Source organism: Oryctolagus cuniculus, chromosome 2 (assembly GCF_964237555.1).
Source record: "Oryctolagus cuniculus chromosome 2, mOryCun1.1, whole genome shotgun sequence".
NCBI lineage: Eukaryota > Metazoa > Chordata > Mammalia > Lagomorpha > Leporidae > Oryctolagus > Oryctolagus cuniculus.
The window spans coordinates 121,254,126-121,263,440 of NC_091433.1; the positions used below are offsets into that span (position 1 = coordinate 121,254,126).

The 9,315-nt window shown below is 39.3% G+C and overlaps 1 pseudogene; it reads left to right on the top strand.

The window, feature by feature from the left end:
* Nucleotides 1-6,004, top strand: part of LOC100343285 (ribosome biogenesis protein NSA2 homolog pseudogene) — a 28,515-nt pseudogene extending 22,511 nt beyond the window's left edge.
* The last annotated feature ends 3,311 nt before the right edge of the window (nucleotides 6,005-9,315 follow it).

Here is a 9,315-nt window from a genome sequence, read left to right on the forward strand (position 1 = left end):
TGATTATATTTGGAAATACTTACATAATTGAAAATAGCTAAGAGAAAGAATTGAATGTTCTCATCACAAAGAAATGATAAATGTTTGACACAATATATAAACGCATCAAATCACCCTGTGTACTACATAATGTATAATTTAATAATAATTAAAATTAAAGAAATTTGATGGCATTAGCATTAATTACTTTCATTCAATGTTTTGATAGTGTTAGTTCAAATTAAATTGTTTCATTTCATACAGTGAGCATAATAAAAGAAGTTGCAGAAAATATGTTTATATTTATTTTGTTTTAAAATTTACTTATTTATTTGAAACATTGAAATAGAGAATGAAGAGGAGAGGAGAGGGAGAGAGGGAGGGAGAGAGAGAGAGAAAGAGAGAGAGAGAGAGAGAGAGAGAGAGAGAGAGAGAGAGGGAGAAATCGATCTTCCTTTTGTAGGTTCTCTCCCAAAATGGCCACAACATCCAAGGCTGTGCCAAGCAGAAGCCAGGAGCTAGGAACATCAATCAGGTCTCTTCCATGTGGCAGGGGCCCAAGGACTTGGGCCATCTTATTGTGCCTTTCTGGGCACATTAGTGGGGAGTTAGGTTAGAACCAGAGCAGCAAGGACTTGGACAGGCACTCTGATATGAGATGCTGGTGTCACATTTGATGGCTTAACCCACTGGTCCATACTACCAGTCCAGATTTACATTCCTTAGCCTGGCATATTGAAAACATCTGGAAACATAAAGATCTTCAAATGTGCCAGATGCTTGCCAGCGAGAGTCCAGCGTAGTAAAGACACCATCGCTACTTACTCGGTTCTCATGGAACTTTATTCATCCAGATGCAAGGCGAAAGAAAAGAAGCCAAGCCCCCCTACACAATACTATCCCCATTATATACCCAAGGTTCCCCTAGCAGGATGCTCCCAGCCAATGGCAAGTCTGTTCACATGCAGTCCATACAGGCACAGTCCAATCAAGTTGAAGGGCACATAGTGCCTCAGGTCGAAAGTTCATCTTGCTCCATCGGGGTTGTTTGTGTGTCTTCAGGACATCCTGTGGTTAGGACTTCCTTGACTTGTTTTGCTCAGCAGCCAGCACTTCCTTAACTTGTTTTGTACAAGTTGTTACAACAGGCCATGCAAACAGCAAAGTGAGGAAGTTCCCACAGGTGGCCATCCTGCGGTTCCCCACACAAATGAGAAAGCAAAATGAAAGAATATCAAAAGACGATATCGAACAGAAGGTAAAAACCTTAAGATATATGAAAAGTAACAAGGTTAAAGGGCATCTGAAAATGAGCACAGAACCAGGGTCAGGGGATGCTTCCATTACCAAGGCCTATGTTTCCTAATAAGGTCGTGTACTTTAGAAATCTGGTGTAGTCAAAAGGTGGCAGGAATATGTACAATAGAGTTCATAGGCAGTTTAGAATGTTTGTAAGTGTCACCATTCTGGAGAGCAACCTGGTACTAATTAGTCAAACATTTTGTGTCTGCATCTGCTTGCCAAAGAATTTCTCACAAGGCTCCAAAAGTGAATGTATGCAAGGACAGATACCAAGTTGGATTCTGCTCTGAAGGTGAGGGAATTTTGAATGCAACATAATGTGCAATTTGGATGCACATCATGAAATTTTAGTCAATGATTAGAATACTGGGCTGCATTATACACAGAAAAGCAGATTGATATCATAAGAACAATCTCAAATGTGAAAGTAAAACACAGAATACAGCACAAAAATCATTGAAATCAAATACATGCCAGTGCTGTAGTGTGGTGTGTAAAGCCTCCACCTGCAGCACCAGCATGTTGGTTCAAGTCCCGGCTTCTCTACTTCTAACCCAGCTCTCTGCAAATGTGCCTAGGGAAACAGTGCAGGAAGATGGCCTTAGTACTTGGGTCCCTTCGGAGACCTGGAAGAAAATCCTGGCTCCTGGTTTCAGATCGACCTAACTCTGGCTATTATGGCCATTTGAGGAATAAAGCAGCAGATTGAAGATTCTCTCTCTCTCTCACTTTTCTAATAAATTTTTAAATATATATATATAGTTAATAACATTGTATGTTTATAAGCTATACAAAATTTTATATAAATTTAAAAACATTACAATAGTTGCCTTCACAATGATATGAAGAAGGGAATGTGAATCAAATGCTACTATAAAGCAACATGTCTCCACAGCCTTTGTATCGAAGTTGATCACTTGTCCCACTTCTAACCAGTGAGGTCACTGGAAGAGCTTCTGAAAAGGAGGTAATGTAAACTAATACTTACTGTTGTCAATCTCACAGACCAGAATGCAGATAAAATTCTTGGAGTTTAACAGCGATATATTTTTTTCTCTTTACTTGGAAAATTGCAAAACCATGTATTATCTTTGGGCAGCTGAACTAAAAGAAACAACTACCACCCTCCAAAAATCCTGTTGCTTTTTGACTATAGCAAACACAATCCTTTCTGGAAATAATGCTGAACCAGGATAGGCTGAGTTCCTTGATAAAGAGCATAAGCCCAGGATAAGGATATAGGAAGAACTAGAATTGGTGATTTCTATTATTTCATTTCATCAAATGAATGTGCACTGTGGTGAAAAGCACATGACTTTAGATACATAAATTATGATGTTAAGTCTCATCTGTCTTAATTACTAGCTGTGCAGCCCACTGATATAAACAATTTTTACTTCAATGTCTCTATCTGTAATACTGGAAAAAAGTTATAGATAAAATATTTAATAGAGATAATGCATATAAATATCCAGCATTTATTTTTGTGTTAAATTTTACTTTCTCTCCTTTTGGACAAATAACTTTAGTTTTATCAGAGGACAATTAAAAAGCAAAAGCAACCGTTTTCCTCTGCACCTGAAAAGGTGGCTCAGGTTAGGTATCTAAGTTAGGATTAGGGTTGATAGTGATGCACTATCAGTGGATCCTTTTGAAATCACACTATAGATGTTAAATCACCATATGTCAACACAGATGGCAGACTAGCAGGAGGGAGCTATGATATTTCAGATGACAAAACAGAGTCAAAAATGCTTTAAAAGGTTAACAAGAGGGCCGTTAAGATGCAATCCAACATGATTACACATAAAATATTTTGATTCGTGTTTTTAAAAGAAATCATACAGCATTGCAAAAAAGAAATTTATTTCAAAAGTTTTGACAGAAAAGGACAATTTTTTACTAAGCTCAACATTACTTTTTAAAAAAAGATTTATTTATTGATTTGAAAGTCAGAGTTACACAGAGAGAAATAGAGGCAGAGAGAGAGAGAGAGAGGTTTTTCACCCACTGGTTCACTCCCCAATTGGCCGCAATGGCCGGAGCTACACCAATCTGAAGCCAGGAGCCAGGAGCTTCTTCCTGGTCTCCCATGTGGGTGTAGGGGCCCAAGGACTTGGGCCATCTTCTACTGCTTTCCTATGCCATAGTAGAGAGCCGGATGGAAAGTGGAGCAGCCAGGAATGGAACCAGTGCCCATATGGGATGCCAGCTCTGCAGGTGGTGGCTTTACCTGCTATGCCACAGCACCAGCCCCTCAACATTACTTTAAAACAATAAAACCACGCAGAAGGTGACAATGAGTGCAAAGTGCGTAATATAACTTACATGTCTGTCTTTTTCTTGGCTCCAGTGGTCTTATAAAATAACAATAAATTAAATGCATAAATACAAATGATGCAAGAGTAAGATTATGTGTGAATGAGGACTTTCTACCAATTTATGGACGAAGTAGGTCCAGGAAGCCAGAATTTCATCTCCACAGGTGATAACCACTTTAGATGGTTCAGCCTCTCTGGATTTGCCTAGAAAAAAAAATGTTGCACAAGGGGAAGGAGGCAGAAGGGCAGCCATAACATGGGTTTGTTTGAGAGGCTGAATATTGAGATACTCTGCCAGTTCCATCCCTACAGTCTTACCTTACTGCCACCAATTCCCTTCTCATTCCTCAAATGATGAGACCAACGACATTTTAAAAAATTAATTTATTTGATAGAATTACAGAGAGGGAGGTGAGAGAGAAAGAGAAAGAGAAAGAGAGAAAGATAAAGAGAGAGAGGCCACCTATCTGCCATTTTGTCCCTCCAGATGGTCTCAATGGCCAGAGAGGGGCCAGGCCAAAGTCAGGAGCCAGGAGATTCATCCAAGTATCTCACATGGGTGCAGGGGCCCAATCACTTGGGTCTTCTTCAGCTGATTTTACCAGGACATTATCAGGGAGCAGGATCAGAAGTGGAGCAACTGGGACACTAATAGGTATCCACGTGCAGTGACAGTGTTGCAGGCAATGGATTTATGCTTTGCTTAATGCCTTGCGATGCCACAATGCCAGCCCCATAGCCCACAACATTTTAACATCATACATGAGAAATTAAGGGATAGTATTTAAGGACAATAATATATGCTGAAAATAAATAGAACTGGTCTGATGGTTTTCTGACTCCTGAGAGTTAGGGCAGTGTTTGCATCCAGGGGCTGCTCTGGGTGTCTCTTAGAGTCACCATGCCACAAAATGAACATATTGAGTTACACAGTGTGTGTAATGGTATTGTTTGGATTACTATGAGAAAGAGAAAAGGAAAGTCTGGAGGCTCATAAACGTTCAAAGAAAGCAGAGAAGATGGTTGGTGTGAAGGCTAAACTTTACCATAAGCAGTGCCATGCTGAGAAAAATGCACATGGATAAGGCTATCAAGCTGCAAGAGCTGAGAAACACCAAACAATGATGAAAAGATTCCCAAAGGAGCAGTACCTGCCTACGTGCTGGACAGAGAGGGACATCCCCAAGATAAATTACTTTCCAAGAAGGTTAAACAAAAATGAAAAGAGAAAGCTGGAAAATGGTGAAGTCTGTCTACCTAAAATTCATGTCCAGGGAGAAATAGAAGTATTAAAAGTTGTTTAAATCTGAAACAGAATAAAGAACACAGGATGGTTTAAAAAGTCTCCTTTGTTGGAAATGGCTTTACAAGAAAACTACTTAAGTATGAATGATTCATTAGGCCAATGGCCTTACATTTAAAAAGTCCATATGTAGGGTCCTGCACTGTGGTGTAGTGGCAAACCCACAACCTACACTGCCAGCATCCCATATGGACACTGGTTCGTATCCCAGCTGCTCCACTTTAGATCCAGCTCCCTACTGAGATGCCTGGGAAAGCAATGGAATCCTTGGGCTCCTGTACCCATGTGAGAAACCCAAAAGAAGCTCCTGGCTTTGACCTGGCTCAGCTCCAGCCATTGAAGCCATTTGAGGAGTGAACCAGTGAAAGAAAGACCTCCCCCCAAGCCCCCCACGCCCCGGCTCTGGCTCTGGCTCTGGCTTTCCTTCTCTGTAACTTCAAATTTCAAATAAATAACTCCTTTTTTTAGAGATTTATTTATTTACTTGAAAGGCGGAATTACAGAGAGGCAGAGACAGAGGAAGAGAGAGAGAGAGGTCTTCCGTTTGCTGGATCACTCCCCAGATGACTGCAATGGCCAGAGCTGTACCATTCCAAAGCCAGGAGCCAGGAACCAGGAGCTTCTTCTGGGTCTCCCACGTGTGTGCAAGGGTCCAAGGACTTGAGCCATCTTGTACTGCTTTCCCAGGCCTCAGCAGATAGCTGGATCGGGAGAGGAACAGCCAGGATTTGAACTGGGTCCCATATGTGATGCTAGCACTGCAGGCAGTGGCTTTACTTGCTATGCCACAGCGCAGACTCCCCACCTCCAATAAATAACTCTTTAAAAATAATAAAAGTAAAAAAGGCCCATGTAGCACATCCATAACTGAAAGTCCCTTTTCATCTGCCAATAATTGGTGTATAAAAGAATCTATCACCCCATTATACAGAATTTCAGGTGTTTGACCAGAGGTACTGTCATTGAATTGAATGTGAGTTCAGTTAGACCTTGTGACACACGAAGCAAGATTCTATGGGGGAAATATGCCAAGGTTACTAACAACTCTGACAATGATGAGTGTATTAAATGTAGTCTTGTTTGTCAGCAATTTCTATAAATAACTTCTAATCATTATTGACAAACTAAATGGGAAAAATTATATTACTGTGATATTTCTATTACCAATAGTGTTACATATCTCAAGTCTTCAAGAGAACTATTTATTAATTTCTAAAATAATATTAAAATGGCTGACTTTTACAGACAAAAATAAATGAGAACTGCTGTAGGGAGTTTTGTACTCCTAGACAAAGATATCCCCATGATAGAATTTTATAGTTCTCAGCTTAAAGATCAAAACTCTGCTTTTGACTTTGAAATGAATATTTCTAGCTTCAAACCTGATACAATCCAAGAAAATATGGTAAAATTCCCCAGTGACAGAAGTGTTTTGAAAAAATATATAATTTTATCAAAAATATAATATAAACATGTAGTTATCCTATAATTAAGTCATGCCATATCCAAATTATGTTTTGTTAAAAATCTAATTGTGATTTATAAATTATGAAATTTAGAAAATATTTATATGTACTAAAAGTTACAATAATGAAGGAAAACTTACAAATCCCATGCTCATGATTAAAACAAACAAAAAATACCAAAAAAACAGTACTAGAGATCTGTCTCCAGTAATGGTAGACTAACTAAAACCACATTAGTATTACTTTTTTTTTTTTTTTTGACAGGCAGAGGGACAGTGAGAGAGAGAGAGAGAGAGAGAGAGAAAGGTCTTCATTTACCATTGGTTCACCTCCAAAGGCCTTTCATGGCCGGCGCGCTGCGGCCGGTGAACCGATCTGATCCAAAGCCAGGAGCCGGGTGCTTCTCCTGGTCTCCCATGCGGGTGCAGGGACCAAGGACTTAGGCCATCCTCCACTGCACTCCCGGGCCACAGCAGAGAGCTGGACTGGAAGAGGGGCAACCGGGACAGAATCCGGTGCCCCAAATGGGATTAGAACCCGGGGTGCTGGCACCGCAGGCAGAGGATTAGCCTATTGAGCCATGGTGCCAGCCCCCACATTAGTATTTCTACAAATAAAATTTATGAAACCATGTAAAATATTAAAATTAGCACTTCAAGGTATGGGAAATTTATTAAAAGAGGGCAAAAACACCTACCTGAGGCGAAACAATGACTGTGGATTGTGTCCTGTGATTTTTCTTGCACAGCTACTCTCCAATCTACATGGTTTGGGTGGCAAGAAATCAGTTATGTGTTTGCTGTCTACCTGCTCAATGAAAAGAGGCCAGTGCTGGAGTACCCAGATGACTTGGAAACAAAAAAAAAAAAAAAAAGAAAAAGAAAAAAATTTCAGACAACAAAATGGTAAACAATATTTTGTTTCAAGATCTGTGTCTAAACTTTGCTGAAAAACCTATACACACATGGAAAAGATCCCCCACTTTCGAGAAACATGAAAACTAAAAAACTATAAATACAATACAAGTACTCCAGAGTAGAGAAATATTTCTAGATTAATTTCACCCTAGCTTAAAATAGCAAAATCAAAAATTTCACAACTTGACATTCCTAATGTGAAGTGCACAATAAGAAAACATTAGGAATACATACAGACAAAAACTTGTGACCTATATTTAACAAAACAGTCAAAAGCCACTGACACAGGAATGACCAAGATATAATAGCAAAAATATTAATGCTGGTGTCATTAATATTTTTCTAGTACTCAGAAGAGTATAGTATATAAATCAATGAGTTAGTCATGAAAAAATGAAAATAATATTTCAATATAAATGTAATTCTAGAGTTATAATTTATAAAATGAGATTAAAAAACCACTGGCTTTTTAAGCATATGTAAACATCTGTTAAATAAAATATAAATAAGTAGCAATTATTCAATCTGCTGGATAAATAAAATGTGGTGTGTTGTATGAGTGTATGAGTGTGTGTGTGTGTGTGTGTGTGTGTGATAGACTATTACTCAGCGGAAAAAAATAATGAAATCCTGTGTTTTGAAACACAATGGGGGGCCGGCGCTGAGGCTCAGCATCCCATGTGGGTACCAGCTGCTCCACTTCCAATTCAGCTTTCTGCTATGGCCTGAGAAAGCAGGAGAAGATGGGCCAAGTCCTTGGGCCCCAGCACCCACATGGGAGAACAGGAAGAAGCCCCTGGCTCCTGGCTTCAGATTGGTGCAGCTCCCACCATTGTGGCCATCTGGGGAGTGAACCATCGGAGAGAAGACCTCTCTCTCTCTTTCTGCCTCTCTACTCTCTGTGTAACTCTGACTTTCAAATAAATAAATAAATCTTAAAAAAAAAAGAAACACAATGGATGCAATGGGAGAGCACTATGCTTAGTGAAATAAGCCATATTCAAAATACAAAAATCAGATGTTTCCTCTAAAAAATAGAGTACAAGAATTTACAGTATATGAGTGAAATTAACATCATGGAATTTAAATATTTAAAGCACTTGTCTATATTCCTGCTGACCAGTGGTCTTTTACTTGTTAAAATTTAGAAATTTAATGTTTTTATTTATTTATTTATTTATTTTTTTATTTTTTGACAGGCAGAGTGGACAGTGAGAGTGAGAGACAAAGAGAAAGGTCTTCCTTTGCCGTTGGTTCACCCTCCAATGGCTGCCGCAGCTGGCGTGCTGTAGCCAGCGCACCGCACTGATCTGATGGCAGGAGCCAGGAGCCAGGTGCTTTTCCTGGTCTCCCATGGGGTGCAGGGCCCAAGGACTTGGGCCATCCTCCACTGCACTCCCTGGCCACAGCAGAGAGCTGGCCTGGAAGAGGGGCAACCGGGACAGAATCCAGCGCCCAGACCAGGACTAGAACCCGGTGTGCCGGCGCCGCAAGGCGGAAGATTAGCCTATTGAGCCTCGGCACTGGCCGAAATTTAATGTTAATAAACAAATTAAAAAGAAATAATATGTATTCTATAGCCAATTAGTACGTGAACTAAGATGAGATACAGGGTTTAGATTAAAACAAATTTGTTATGTGTTACTAGAGCTTCTTTATTTATGCTATCATTTTGTTCTGTTGTTCAATCAGTTTTTCATTGTGGATTTGTGTATTTTTTCTTTCCGTCTTGTGAGTCTCAGGTTACATCTATTGAGCCTATATTATTAGAAACATCTACATTTATAATTGTCAAATATCCAGGTGAATTGACTGTTATACCTTTAATGAAAATGGCTTTTAGTCCTAAAAAAAGAAATCACTTAGTCTGAACAGCTGAGAAATGTTTTCTAAATGAAAATATTCCCAGTCAACTCTAAGACCTAAAAACTCATTTAATAGAAGTTCAAATGAATTGAAATATAGAATAGGAAAAAATGGGGTAGACCTAAGAACCTCGACAAATCTCAATTTATAAATACAAAGAA